Source organism: Pelmatolapia mariae, linkage group LG13 (assembly GCF_036321145.2).
Source record: "Pelmatolapia mariae isolate MD_Pm_ZW linkage group LG13, Pm_UMD_F_2, whole genome shotgun sequence".
NCBI classification, from domain to species: domain Eukaryota; kingdom Metazoa; phylum Chordata; class Actinopteri; order Cichliformes; family Cichlidae; genus Pelmatolapia; species Pelmatolapia mariae.
In genome coordinates, this window is record NC_086238.1 from 9,782,704 (window position 1) to 9,798,392 (window position 15,689).

General features: G+C 42.7%; 1 protein-coding gene across 4 annotated transcripts in view; it reads right to left on the reverse strand.

Moving 5' to 3' along the window:
- The window catches only part of zmiz1a (zinc finger, MIZ-type containing 1a), a 108,413-nt gene extending 104,088 nt beyond the window's left edge, over window positions 1-4,325 (reverse strand). For 2 of the 4 annotated variants that reach the window (XM_063491218.1, XM_063491220.1), the window contains exon 1: window positions 4,104-4,325. The gene's annotated coding sequence lies outside the window, so the exon portion shown is untranslated. The remainder of the gene's footprint in view (window positions 1-4,103) is intronic. The other 2 variants (XM_063491217.1, XM_063491216.1) reach the window with 1 other exon arrangement.
- Window positions 4,326-15,689: the final 11,364 nt, after the last annotated feature.

Here is a 15,689-nt window from a genome sequence, read left to right on the forward strand (position 1 = left end):
GTCCTGTGCACTCGTTTCTCAAAGAACATTAAATCAAACATGCATGAGATGGTGACAGGGGTGGGCCGGCAACTTCTCCCTATTCGCTCTCCTCACCTTCTCTGCACTTTGTTTCGCTCTCGTCTCAGGGAGAGAGAGAGAAAAAAAAGAAAGCACTTAGAGGACTGCGTCTCCCTGATGTTGGCAGAGCTCAAGAGCTGAAATGACGGCTCTTAAGAAAGAGGAGTTAAGCTGGTGTTTTGTCTATATTAAACCGATATCTGTCAACAAGGAAACAACTGACAGGCAAAGCAAGGACAACACGGAAAAATTATATCCCCGCTGTAGTTCCTCATAGTAACCAGAGCCTTTATTTACCTCAAATGCAGAAGGTAACAGGCCTTTATCTGAAGCAGGATTGCATTAGAGGCAGCATTTTATTTCTAATTCCCTCTGTTTGATCAGCGTAAGTGGTCACGATTAAACAAAGCCTCATTGCAATCCCCCGCCATTTGCCATGTTAAAGCTCAATCTGTTAATACTATGGCGACTTAGTCTTGAGAGAAAACAAGGAAGCTAAACTCCACCTACCCACTGCACACATGGTATTAGTTCTTTTCCGATCTAACATGAAAGTAAATTAAACCCAACAGGAGCAAACAGAGCAACTCATTCATGACAGCACGTGCAAAACATTTCACCTGACGTCCATAAACATCTCCTGCATGCCCGCTCGGGCTCACGGCTACAGTCCTACACAGTCGTTAGCCAAACAATGCTGCTCGCCACCGCCGCTTGAGGTTCGGTGCCTTGCTCGAGGACTCAGCATTAGTCATGCTGACTGTCCAGCCTACCTCAAGCAACTCAGGAGTTTAAAAGCAGCGATCTCTTCAGCCACAAACCCAAAACACAGCGTAAGGTTGGCAGTTTGAAGAACAGTGGTGACAGGCATGTGGAACTGAGGGTTTTTTTAATCCCGGCGCCTCATGTTGGTCCACTTTTGGCTTTCTGCACTGAACTGATGTCATTGCACTCTGTCAGCAGGATGAGTTACATCTGCTGTATGCTTCATTTTCTCTGAATTAGTTAGCCTGCAATTACCAGGCTTTAACTTGAAGGGAGCTTAACTGTAGACTTATGGGTAGAATTACAACAACATTTAGGAAGTAGTTAAGTGTCTGACAAGAGGGCACAACCTCAGCTCAAACTGAATATTTCAGGTTTTAACTCCCTCTAAGCTCTTAGTCTCAGAGCGAGTCTTTAAAAACGCTCTGAGGCAACACACGTTTTCCCTTATTAAAAAGACCAAAATAGGCACATTGAAAAACAAAAGGCTGGGTTTTTAGATGACAAGTAATGCCAAGTTTGAACCGCACTCAAGACACAGACAGCGAGAGAGAGACAGAGAGAGAAACAAGGCCTGACTTCTGCTCTGGACACGAGTGGGTGGGTTAGGGCTGCTGGTGAGACACCAGACTACAAGAATCTGTGTCAAGTTGAACAGGCAGCAAGTATTTCACAGTAGTCCTCGAACAACAGGAACAGTCAGATGAAATGTCAGGCTGTCAAAACATTGATTAGCGTTCGCCAGGTTTTTAAGCACTTAGCTGGCTGCAGCTGTGCCGACACACACAGCAAACAGCGGCAGAGACGGTGCAACTTGGTAAATTGCTGAGTAACAAAAAGCTAATTACTGAGACGCAAGTAATTAGTTGTTTTCCTGCTACGTGTTTCTAATCAGCATTACCTCACTGCTTTACCGAGGTACAATGACAGGGGGTAATGTTAACTCACTACCTTAATCTTTTCTGTGACTAATCAGCATGTGAGACTGAACAACTGTACAACTTAAGCATGCGTTGCAACTTTCTGCAGCCCAAACTATCAGAAAAGACCGATTGATACTAAACAGATTTGGTTTTAAAGGATACATATTTCCCAATATTTTCCCCAATATTGGCTAATGCTGCAGCTTAAAGAGAATAATCTCCACATTCTGCCTCAGGATCAAACACGCTGTTGGATGCAAACTTAATTTTTCTTCCCGTTTTGCTGCAACTTGTAGCGGGGCCAGTGCATGTGTTGTCTTTCTATCTGCTGAAAATTTCACTATTTTTCCAGTAAGATCGCCTTCACATTCTTGCACAGGCAGCCAAGCACTCCATTCTCAGAGAGCACGCCTGCAATTGTGTCCAGCACCATCTTAAATGACTTTGGAGAAGAAGAAAAAAAGAAAAAGAAAAATTTGATTTCAAAGTGTGTATGCTGGAGCCTTTTAGCCTGTTTAGTGAATCAGACACTTCTGTCTTGTCTCTCAGTCTGGCTGGCTGGCTGGCTGGCTGGCTGGTTGCAGAGAGGCCCCATGAGGGACAACAGAAGGAAAGAAAACTCACACGAACACACACATACACAAACAGACACACTTCCAAGTTTCAAACAGTTGCAGATGGCTTTAATTCCTTGCCCTCTTTCTTTCACAATTTATCAGGTAACCTACTCTGAATGACTGTGCCGCCTTTTCATGCTTTGGTGAGATGACTTAATGCTCCTTTGTTTTGTCAGAAGAAGGGGGGGGCAAACAGCACTAATTAATGTGGTGCAGCTGACAAGTGTTGCTGCTGAAACAATTTCATTACATCACCAATTTAAATTACCCAGGAAGGAGACACTGGAGGGTGCACCCATCCAAAATCTGTTTATACACTTTCTGAGACATATAGGGAGTGGACACAATAATATGAACACCTGCAATCCAATGCAATACCCCAGTAATGAACCCAGTAACTGTTTTTAAGCCTGTAATATCAACTTTTATGCGAGGCTGTGTCAGATTTCTTAGGAATCTGGTGCTTTTGGGCGTTTAAAGCATGATGACATTATAACTGCAGTTAATTTGATGATCCGCTCCAATCACGCTCCCTTCAACTTCAACCTTACTAACAAGTGAAGGGCCCTTTTTGTCACCCTCTCTCAAAGTTCAGCTGTCCTGTAGCAGGGTGCACGGTAATGAAAGAGCAGCAGTCTCCACCTCCTCCTTCTCCTCCTCCTCCCATCGTGAGCCCCCCTCTTCTCCGCTCTGCCCAGACTGGCCTCACATCCAGACAGGAGGAATTTAACGGGGAGGGTCCACCAGACTTAAGGCAGAAGCCTGCACTGAGTCAAAGCTGCTCATCCACACTCCGCTGCAGAAGGGCTTGTAAATGTGGCAATGCTGTTCTCTATCGGGGATAGTTTAATGTAGAGCAAGCCAGATGCACAGGCTAATACTGAACCATTACAGATGTGAGTGCACTGCAAGGCTCCAGTGCAGGCATACAGCTATTATAAATCACCTGAGCATTGTCTTAATTGTAATAGTCACACTGCAACACACATATACACACAAATACATATAGTGCAAGTAAACTATCTAGCAGAGTCACAAGGTGCCCCTGCAAAGGTCCCAAACGACCTAACACGTTGAGCCACTGATCTCTGAATGATCCCTGAGTACATCCAGCAAACACAACTAGTGTTATCAGATAGCAATTACCACTGAAGCTGCATGACATGTGCTGTTCAGCAGAACAGAGCAGGGCAGCATATGGACTTGCCTACTAATTGCATTACAACAGGTAGCGGATAATAGCCTTGAAGGGAGTCAACAAGCCCAGGCACACTGCTGACTGTTAGCTAAGTGACACACATTCTCAGTTTAGCATCAAACGAGCCATCAGCTGATCCACCGAGACGAGACATTCACCCACACACATACACATGCAGACCTGCAATCACTGACTTACTAGCGCATTCCTTTCTAGTGATTTAAAGAATAATGTACACACGCGTCACGAAATTATCCTACAGACCCAGTGACTTTAGACGTGTCGCTCCAGCGTAACTACACAGGTAGAGGGGATACGCGGCACAGTCTGGATATTACGCCGCGTAAACGAGCTCCGGCTCGGCTCAACGTGCACCCGCTGGCACCAGACTCTCAGCGGCTGCTAAAAGGTTTCCAGGAGGTCACCCTATTGTTAGCAGGTAGTATCTGTCCAGCGGGAGGCAAAACCACACACACGCACGCAAACACACGTTCAAAACCCCGCTGTGTAACACAAAAAATAACCAGGCGCGAAACTTACTTTGAGCTCGGACCCGAGCGGCAAAGCGGCGTATTGTGTCTCCAAACCGCGTGTTTACGATGCTCCCCTCGCTCACTCGCTTCCCTTCCACAAAGACGACGTGAGAGCTCCGAAGACGCTGTGACTGAGTGACTGAATCAACTATCGTAGAGCACGGCAAGTTGAAGTGTCAGATTACACTGGCTATTCAGTTACCAGAGAGAGCCGTGCTCGGCGGCCGGCGTGAAAACGCGACCTAGACTTTCCGCGGAAGGACACCCGGGTGTGAAGGCGTAAGTAGACGCTAACAGCCTGATAACGGCACGTTTCACACTGGAGCGGACTGCAGCCGGCAGCTCCGGCTATTGTCTGCTTTTGTGTCATTACAGCAGTGATGCCTCAGAGCTGCACTGTGTAACCGAGCCAGGAGTTAATTGCTAATTCAGCCATTGTGTGAGTTTAATAGCTGTTAGTAAAACATGATAGGAATATACATGAAAGGCAACACCGTAAGCTTATCTGAGATACAGATTTATTCACGTTATTATCAAAAAACAACTTAATTAACTAGCTAGTAATTATTTTTGTTTTGTTGTTGTTAGTAGCAGTAGTGGTGTGAACTCTATTAACTTTATTAGCCATTTTTTATTGTTCTTTTTATTATTATTATATATTATAGTGCCTTTATAGTGTAGTGGTTTACACATTTGCCGAGAAAGCAAACAGTCCCTTGTTCAGTCTCAGAAAAAGACACAAATCCCTTTGGAGTTGTATCAGGAAGGGCATTGGGTGTAAAAATCTACCAAGTCAAACATCCAGTGTGACCACCTGTGCATAAGGGAGAAAACAAATCTCTTAATAACTGTCTAATTATTATTATTATTATTATCATTATGCTTTAAGGTTAAGTACAGGTCATGCCTCACAACCCCACATCTTAAATCATCGTTAAATCTGAGAAAGGATTCAAATTGAAGAAAAGTCAGCAAGACACTGTACTTGTTGGTTATTTACTTGTTTGTTTTTTAAATCATTTCACTTTAGCTTCACTCAGGGGCGATTCTAGGTTCAGACTTTTAGGAGGCCTCAGCTCATTAGTTGGATGACCTATTGTAGTGTCTAAGAACAACCAGAGATTTCAATCCAATCCACCCCTTTTTGCCCGTTTCAGGGTGGAGCCTTTAGTTATCAAACCCGAGGCTAAGGCTCATTTGTTAATGAAGTTAAAGAAGTATTTGTGGCAAAGCAGATAAGATGAGAAACACACACAACATTATTTCAGTCTCTTAATCACATAGAGGCAGTCCACCAAATCATCAAGCACTTAAAGTAGCATTAATCAGTACAGACACTGGAAAATCACTCTGCAACACCATAGACCTGTACATGAAGCAGGCTGGTAATAGAGTTGTTTTAAAATTGTTATTAAACTTTTTGAATTCATACAAACCCTCTGTTTATTATGCAGACTCAGCAGAGACCATCGTCTACCCGAATTTCACGAGTGGAGAAATGATTTGTAGTCAGTCACTTCAATGTAGTGGCAGCCATCCTGTTCGAGCCATGTTTAGAGTGGTATGAATCTTATAAAATGCTGCCATTCATATCAATATTTTCTGTCTAGTACGCCCACTGGCATTTTTAAGTGCGCTACTGGAAAGCACGCAAAGCATCTGTGAAATGCATGAAAAACTACTTTGTGAAAAATAATTGTAGTTTTTCCAGCTAACGTCACTATTTGCTCCTTCATTCTTCATGTTCTTGTACAACCTCTCTGTCTTTACTCTCCATCCTCCTCACTCAACAAGAAACTAGGAAAAATATAATCTTATAATAATAATCACAAGAGCAAGTGGGGGATCCACAATCTACAACAGTACAGCACACTGCCGTGTTCTGTGAAATCATCATTAATGAATGTGGACAAACGGAAGCTACAGCTTTATCATTTTTGTGAATTTGACCACATGTCCATTCTCACCTGATTCTTTTTGCTCTTTCTTTTCTCTGTCTTCATCCTGCTCTCTCAGTCTTTGTGCCGTCACCCAAAAGTTCAATGTTACAGTGAATGAAAGACATAAACTAATCCGTCAGTTCATAGCAATATTCAAACTGAATACAGGCTACTGCTGGACATAGACAGGTAACATCATTTTGACCTGCTGTCACCTGGATCTGGAGCTATACTGTAAACAAACACTGAAGTCCAATTCAACCAGAAAAGGAACAGAATTTTTTTTAACAAGCTAAAATAATAAAGTACATCAGCTTCTTGACTGGCATCTAGCGATATACCAGCAAACTATGAGATCAGAAGGTTAAAATTAGCTAATAATCTTTAATGATTTAAGCTAGTTAGCTAACGTGTTTGACGCTATTTTGAGAACAAATAAAAATTAGCAGACACTGTACAAGTCAAACCAATATCCATGCATTATCAGAACGGTTTGAATTTTGCTGTATTTCAGTTAAAGTGTGTTTTAAATCTGCATAACCAATTTGTGTCATTAAATTAGCTCTTCATCTTCTTTCTTCCACAGCAATGAAAGTCTTATCTAGGCGATTAATGATAAACAACATTGCTGAAGCAGCAACACCTCTGTGTGAGTGCATTGCAACATCATCACATCAACAACACTGGACACTTCGTTCTATCCCGTACTGCTGTCAGTCGACAAGTTAGGAAAACATAACATTTGACGCTAATTCCAAAAACATATAGTAAAATATGCTATTATTAGCACTATTAATATAGCTATTATTAGGAGGTACTCTGATGGGGTCGTTTAAACACTTGCTTATGGCTTTCCCTTGTTCATCTCTGCCCAACCTGCAGTTGCTTTATGACCCACCAGCAGTGTTGGGAAGGTTACTTTTAAAATGTATTCCATTACAGAATACTGAATACATGCCCCAAAATGTATTCTGTAACGTATTCCGTTACGTTACTCAATGAGAGTAACGTATTCTGAATACTTTGGATTACTTAATATATTATCATGTTGTTTACAACTACGTGAATGTACTATTGCTGTGATTTATTACTGTTACTGAAGGTCCGCGGCTCCGAACCGTAGTAAAGGGACCTCTGGCTAATACGGTGGGTTCCGTGTCGGGCTGGTAGCCGAAAAATAGCTTTACTTTGTTGTCTGGGTCAACTTTGCTTGCCAGAGACAAAGAGAGGCGTTGAAAGGCTGCTCCAACGGAACTTATTTTTTCCGGAGGAAAACACGAACACAGTGTACAGTCGAGTCTTAATAGCTTACTTACAAATGGGCTCGTCAAGCACTCTTCTTGGCTGCAGTGGTTATTATTATATTTACATGCTTCCAGCTCCCGTTTTTGCTCCGTGACAGCTCGGACTTTTCCTTTCTCTCCCTCCCTCGCTCACAGACACATAACGTGTATGGCAGTCCATTCTCGCTGCAGCACGGACTACACTGCCCATGAGGCAACATTCTTTAGGGCTATGCCTGTAGCATTCTGCCTTTTAGCTTAGCACAACAACAACAAAAAAACGCTCTCTCACCCAGGAAACACGCAGCGAGAGAGCGCGTCACCCTGTAACCATGGCAACCGTAACGCTGCCGCCTGGAACAACAGAACAGCTGTCAAACAAACCCAAACAGTCCTGACCCGCGACAATATGAAACAGGAAAGTACCGCCGTGTAATCCATTTATTTCACCAAAGTAACTGTATTCTGAATACCACCTTTTTAAACGGTAACTGTAACGGAATACAGTTACTCATATTTTGTATTCGAAATACGTAACGGCGGTACATGTATTCCGTTACTCCCCAACACTGCCCACCAGTGGGGCCTGACCCACAGATTGAGGACCTCTGATTTAAATAATGAGCAGGTTTGGTTTGAAAAGTAATCAGTCACTTAAATAACTGTCATTTTTTTCTCCCAGTTACCTGATTAATTAAACTTATATTAAGAGGATGTGTATTATAAGTCAGCAAGACACAGTAAGAAACTACTGTTTAGTTGACCATATCTTTCTCTTGGGACCTGCCCCACAGTTAACAGGTAATCGGTCATTTAAATAACTTGCAGTTATTTTTTTCTGCCAGTGAACAATTTAATTAAGCGTATTAGTTAATTAATTATTATAAGTTTCATGTGTATTAAAATATATTTATTGAAGTGTTATTTACGATGAGCAAAAACCAGCCTTAATGAACAATTATTATTTTATTATTATTATTATTAAACATAAAGCATTATCCCAGTCACAGCAGTTCCAGCAGAATATTAAATATTGTTTGAAGTAATAAATAACATTAAACTGCAGAAATACGTTTTTATTTATTTATTATTATTTGTTTATATTTGAACGTTTCATTAATAACTTCCCATGTGTGAAGCCTATGTGCCGTCTGCACTCCGCTCCAGCAGTTGTGCAGGCCGGGCTCCAGGTTTTGCAGACGGCCGGTCTCTGGTGGAAGCCTCAGAATAACAAAGACATGTTTGAGAGCAGCGGCAGGCTGGGCTGAGCGGTGACGTCAAGGAACAATGTCTCTCCTCCCGACACGCACACGCGCGCACGGCAGCACGCAAGCTCTTCCCCTCTCTTCCTACTCTGGCGAGGCTGAACTGCCCAGAGGGAGGGCCGGTCAGCTCGTGGTGCATCAGATAGAATCACTCACTCCTCACGCTGTGCCTACATACAGGATGTCTTCAGTGTGTGTGTGTGTGTGTGTGTGTGAAGAAAATTAAAAAGAAAGAGCAGAGTCCCAGCTAGTCATAGCACAGCTAGACCTGCATGCATGCTTTCCAAACAGTGTATTTCTTGTCGGTGATAAGCATAAATCCAGTATTATCAGTAAAGGTGATAAAGATTGACAAGATCAGGGCTTCTGAAAGGTAACTGACAATTTCCCTTCACACACTGTCCTCAATCCAGGGGTCAAATTCCTGTCAGCAGCTCCCGGCCCTGGCTCTTTTCCTTTTTGAAGGGAAGGAAGAGACTGCCATCCTTTTAGCTTCCTGCCTGCAGGGCTCCTGACACTGATGCAGCACAGCCCTAAACGGGGGTATCTGCAGAGAGAGGGGGTTGGTTGGGTGTCTGCATCACACTGTGTCTCAAGGACACCCCAGCCCTCTGGTCGAAGCAGCTATCCACACTGATGGGGACAAATGTGGCCAGTGACATCACCGACTCTGGCAGTCACTCATTTTTATTTCAGAGGGCCAGTTTCTTAGACGGAGATTGGGCGAACAGTCAATGTCACAATGCTGTAGCTGTAAGCTCATGATGTGATTTCCCGCCCCCCTTAAAAATGGCTCATTGAGATGACCCCCTGTCTTTGTGGTGACACCGCTTCTGTTATGGATGTTTTTCACCTGTCGTGTTACAGCAGTAATATTGATGTTAACACTGTGATTCACATCTGAGAAATCACATATATATGTGTGTGTGTGTGTGTGTGTGTGTGTGTGTGTGTGTGTGTGTGTGTGTGTGTGTGTGTGTGTGTGTGTGTGTGTGTGTTTTTCCTGAAATCCTCAGGCCGTCGTGTTGTCAGACATTTTGAGCCTTCTCCAATTTAAAAGAAGACAAATATAGGTTTCCTTATTACTCTTTCCTCAGAACTTGGGATCAGCAACTGACAGATCTATTGTTGGCTTTTGCCATTTAGTTTTTATTCTGATCGTAATATTAGCCGTTCTGGATCATCCATCAACGCTTTGTTTAATACCAACTCAAGGCGACAAGCCCTGTTATGAGTGTCAGGGGGGCTTGCAGCTGGTCGGGTCATTCTTCGGTGGCACTCTGCAGTTCAAAGAATGGCTTGTTGTCAGAAGTCCTCACTTTCATGGTAAGGCATGCGCCTCAGCTTCTCCAAATAATATAGCCAGATGGCTGCCAATAAGATGGATGGATTATAGGTGGGGTGACTTCGGCTTGACTTTGGCTCTGTGTATAATTTCATACACGCAGCATTTCAAAGCCTGAACGAATGCATCAAAGGAGAACAAAGAGAACTCGCAGTGAAGCATGCTTCGACAAGGTTAATACATATTGCATTGTGTTGGAGTGTATCAAATTAACATATGAAAACTGTTTAGCCCTTTAAACATTAGTGAACATCAAGGCAAGCCTCGGCTCCCAACTCGTGCTCAAACACGAAATGATGTACATTTCCTTTGGCCACCGTTCTGCTGGTGACAAGGCGCCTCTCTATAGAGGCAGCGCCGGGAGTGATGGATGCTGCTGGGGCTTCATGTTGCTACATGATGGAGGGAAATTTTCAGTTGTGCTGACATCAGCTCTCCCATTCACACAGAGGTGTGATGGTGGTTTATATGCCACCCTGTTGTCGCCACCATGACTGAGTGACTGACAGAATGACTGATACGTCTTTCACAGGACAAAGACAAAACAATGTTTTCCACTGGTGTAAGGCATAAATGTGTTTTCTGACCCTGCTCCTAACCAAGCTTTCTGCTACTTTGCTAACAAAGACATGCAATTATACAACTAGCAGTTCCATAACAGTGCACTCCAGTACTTTAGAGGCAATCCCAGGATATTTCTCCCAATAAATTCTGCAGTGACCCTTCGGGATGCTTGTTTAGCGTTATTTATTGCATTAACCTTTCATAAAGTGGGAGTAGAAAGAAAAGAATCCCATGAAGTTTCACCACTTTGTCCATATATGTAGAAAAATGCTTCAGACCTCATGTGAACACAAAACACCCATCACAATTTTTCCAAAGCCCACTTTAAGCCTTTAAATTGTTTGTTCTGCGTGATGACCACCAGCTTTTTTCACTTTTTTCACTTTTTTCTTAACCACCCAATTCAGGGTCACAAGGGCCTGGAGCCCATGGAGCTGTCTTGAGGTGACAGGTGCAGTGAACCCTGGATCGGTTGCAAGCATGGATTAAAGAATATCTGACAAATCATTGCATATTTAAAATGGAATTAGTTGCCACAACCCGGTATGAGTCATGGGTTAACCATGGGTTAAACCCACATGCCGAATATCCTGTTTTTAAAAAAAGGAAAAAAATAAATGCTTGTGTGTGAAAATGATTTAATTGATTGACCGGGTGACTGAATCCAGAGGAGGTGAGACAAGGGTTAATTTTCAGGACAAGTAGAGAAGATGTGGGGCAGTAAATGGATCGTCTCCTGCAGAGAAAAGGCAGAAGAGCACTATTTTAAAACAAGACAAGAGAAGTCTGGTTGAGTACACCATTGATTGTCTCTGGCTGTGAGAAGAACAAGGAGCAGAGCGAGAGAGAGAGAAAGGGAGAGGAGGAGAGAGGACAGAAAACAGATGATATGACTGCTGGACTCTGGAAGCTTGGACAGCCTTTTATAAATGCTCGCTCTCGCTCTGTCTGCGTGTTTGTGTGTGTTTCTCTGTCTCGGTTGAACTCTCCATTTCTCTTCTGTTTTTCATGGTGTATGTTGACTGAGCAGTAAGGCAGACAGCCCGGGCCCCATGCTGACTAGTCCGACTGGCTGTGGGGAGCAGAGAGGCAATCAATGAGTGCTCACAATAGAGCGCCAGCATCCAGATAGCTAACAGCTCCCTGAGGCCATGGGAAATAGGTGGAGAAGAGGGGGATGATAGAAGAAGGGGAAAGAAAGGAGAGAAGAGGCAGAAGAAAGGTACAGAGCATTGAGCAAAGAGATTTTGTGGGTGTCATAGGTGGTTTTCCAGCCACTGGCAGAAATAAAATAGAAATAATAAAGAAAAAAAAAGCCTGTTTGAAATACTAAAGCACACATTCCTTTGTGGTTGTTTATGCTCACTAAAGCATGTGTAACTTGGAGATTACATACAGTTCAGGAAGCAAACTCTTGGCTATATCCAAAGCAGGAGTCTTAAGTTATGAGATGTGAAGTGAAGAGTGGTGGTGCAATGCTTGGGGTGATGGCTGCAGTGATAGCACTATTTTTAGTTGGCTTCTTATTCCCCTCATTGTTGCATAGTTTGCATGTTTGCATACGTGTGCGTGTGTGTATGTGTGCATGAGAGAGAGACAGAGAGCGCGAGAGATTCTTTTTTTTAATATTATTATTATGCAATGCAGTATCTGACCTTGGCAAGAACATAAGCCAGAGGGATAGGGAGAGAGCTGAGTAAATGTGTGACCACTTCAACCTCTGTGTCATCCTTGACTGCACAACTAGAAACCTCACTAGTCACAGGGGAGCTCTCACGAGGACTCCGAACATTATTAATTCAGTTTATTCAGTTCCATAGGTTGCCCGCTCCGCGTGTTACACCACCATCGGAGCTTGTTGCGAGGCTGGAATGGAAAAAAGGGTGACTTCTTTTTGTACTAAATTAAACATAGCTAATACTTCCTGGGTTTGCTTGTTGAAACCGGTCAAATTCCCTTTTAAAGCACAACCATTACCTGCCGTTTAAAAGCTGCCAGTAGAAATCCTCTTATTGCTACAAGGAAACCTTGACCAGAGTTAAAAAGGAAAACAGCCTGGCAGACAAGCCACCTAAGCTAGTGCCTATTTCTCAGGATGACATTAATATAATAGCGCTGGTGCCCAAAACAACTTTGTATTGATTCGCATAACCTTTTAAGCCAGTCGATTGCTGCACTCTAACTCAGAATGCTTTAGCATGGCTATGTTTTCAAGCAAGGATTTGTTGCAGTGTTGCATGTTAAATATTATGTCTGGTGTTGTCGTTTTTTTAAATATAGTTTCATGAGTAGGCTTTCTCAGCTCTTTCTCATCAAGTTGTTAAAAGTAAGAAGTGCCATCTTTTACTGACGTGGCTCTTTTTGGTATCGCGACCCCTTCAAAGTTTAAGTATTATTTAAAGCTATAAATACTTATGTAACGTCTGTTTTAATGTGCTTTTATTCCTGATGTGCTGACTCATACTCTTCAATGGTGCTATGGCTTCCCAACTCACAGGTCATGGTGACTCATCCTCAAACACAGAATCTTAAGATCTTGAGGGAGTTCATGAAAAAAGCTGAATGGCCAAAGACACTGGGGTTGTTTGTAAGTGTATGGCATGCTCACTGCAGTTTCCACTTGAGTGTGCTCGAATATGTTGTGGCAACAGGGTGTTTTTGGGGTTTAACGGGGATTCTGCCTCTCAGTGCACATGGAAAAACAAAGCCTGCTCCAAACATGCGACACTAATAACCACCACGTAGTAGTTGTTATTGTGCTGCAGCTGAATGTTTGCGGGACATGTTTACAAAAGAATCTCCACCCTTTCCTTCTTTCTAAGAAATCCCGTGTGACAATTGAACCATTTGAAAGCAGATGTTGTCTTTTCAGGTTTTCCACATGTAACACCCTCTGAGGCAGTCAAATATACTGAAATGCACACAATGAAACCACATACAGTACTTTGCAAAAATCTTGAAAACAGGACACAAATGCAGTGATTGATTGAAACAAGCGAAAACAAAGTTTTTATAATTCTAGCGAGCTTGAAAGTCAACTCTCTTAACTCTCTATGAATATTCAAAGCTCTTTTTTGGATGTTGGCAGCTTTTTGTTCCATTCTCTGTGAGGCTGATCCCACACTGCTTCAATAATATTGAGGTCTGGGCTCTGGGGAGGCCAGTCCATGACTGATAGTGTTCCACCGTGTGTTTTTATATCCAGGTATACTTTTACTGCATTGGCAGGCTGTTTGGGGTCATTTGTCATGGTGAAAAACAAAGTTGTTCTTTCCAGATGGTTTTGCATGGTCGATCAAAATCTAATGGTACGTTTCTGTGTTCGTAATTCCATCCATTTTGACAAGATCCCCGACACCACTGATTGAAATATATCCCCAAACCATGACAGATCCTGCAGCGCGTTTCACAGATGGCTGTAGACACCGACTGTACCTCTCTCCTGAATTCCTATGTACATATTGATAGAACTTTAAATTTGCATTCATAACTCCATGAGACCTGTGGAACTGATTTTCAGTGCAGTTTTTGTGTGATTCTGCATACCTCAGCCTCTTATCCCTGTTTCCCTTCTTTAACAATTGCTTCTTGACAGCCAATCTTTCACTGAGACCATTTCTGATGATCAGCTGAAGGGCCAGATGCATCTCTCGGGTCCTGTGGGATCGGTTTTAGGCCTCTCACTTTTTCTCTTGTCCTCCACTTGTCCAGATTCCTCAACTTTTTTAAGGACACACTGCACACCATGGCAAGATATGACAAGTTTTTAGCTAATGGCTCTTTGGAAATCACCTTGTTGTTGCAAAAATACATTTATACCTGTCAAACTGTGTTTTCTTCCTCAGTATTCAAAGAATGAAAACTTATATGTGTTTTTGTGACAGCCTGCTAGTAACAAAGCACCTAAAGGTACAATTTAAAATTGGTTGTTTGCTAAGTTGTCTGTTATGTGTAGACACAACACTGGTTCATCTGTTAGGTACATTTTTATGCTTGAGTTGACCAAAAGGCCAGTGTTAAATGGCTTAACAAAAACGGCATTCCTTTGAAAATTGTCAGGTATGGGGACTGGAATGAAAATGAGTGAAAAACAAAGAAACTTTGAAAGACTTTCAGAAAGTCAGAACTGTTGCACAAGACCAGTTTTAAAAAAACTGCAAAAAAGGCTCCTTGGACACAAAATACAAAGAAATGAGGGGCAACAGGCTTTTTCCACAGATCTCTAAATTTTGTAAATAAAATAAGTAGTCTAGTAATAGTAGACATATATACATGGATATTAGAGAACTGAAGAGACTAAAGTAGAAGTAGGCATTCGTGACACTGCAAGAGAACACTCACAATGTCCACTTAACAGAAGAAACACAGCCGGTAGTCTGCTTAAGAGACTTAGCCATCCCAGATCTCTGTGATTATATCCATTAACAATGACTAATCATGTTATAGAACCTACCACTATCTGCTTTGCCAAAAAAACTCAGTGAGTGAGCTTACAACCTCTTGTGTGTCTCTGGAGGGAAAGTGCTTTGTACCACAGATGAATCTCGGAGCCATGAAGCAGCGGGAGTAGGTATTGAATCTCCTCCAGAAAAAATAAATAACGCCCTTGTCTGCGAGTGACCAGTGCTCGCTTCCAGACTTTCAAGGCAGCTCGAGTTACTGTGGCCCCTAAAAGGAGCAGACAGGTTGTGTCTGAGAGAAATACCTTCCCACAGATGACATCATTGTGCGGGAGAGCGAGGCACAGAGCAAGCCAGGGATGGCTCCACCACAAAGGCTCGATACTCTATCAAAACATAAGATCATGTCCTGATATTTTTCTCCTAACACATCTAACTGCATGATGTTATCGCTGAGAACACTGTGTCCTCTGTCAGAAGGTTTGGATGTATTGCTGACTGATCAAGACCCTTATTAGACTGTTATGTGTCCATGGAGAGGAAAGCTCCAATCTTCAATTATTAGTATTCAAGAGGCATGAAAACATGACCTTAATTCCCCAGAGTGGCAACGCTCAGACAGTACAGTTTTCTATTTAATATGTGCGAGCTCGCACACATGCACATACACACGCGCACACAAAAGATGGTGTGATCTAACCAGGCAGTCTTAGAGATGAGTCTATTGTGTGGGTTGAAATTAGCTCCCACCACCCTTCTCCCAATGAGGGTGGTCTCCCCTGGGCGCTGTGGATGA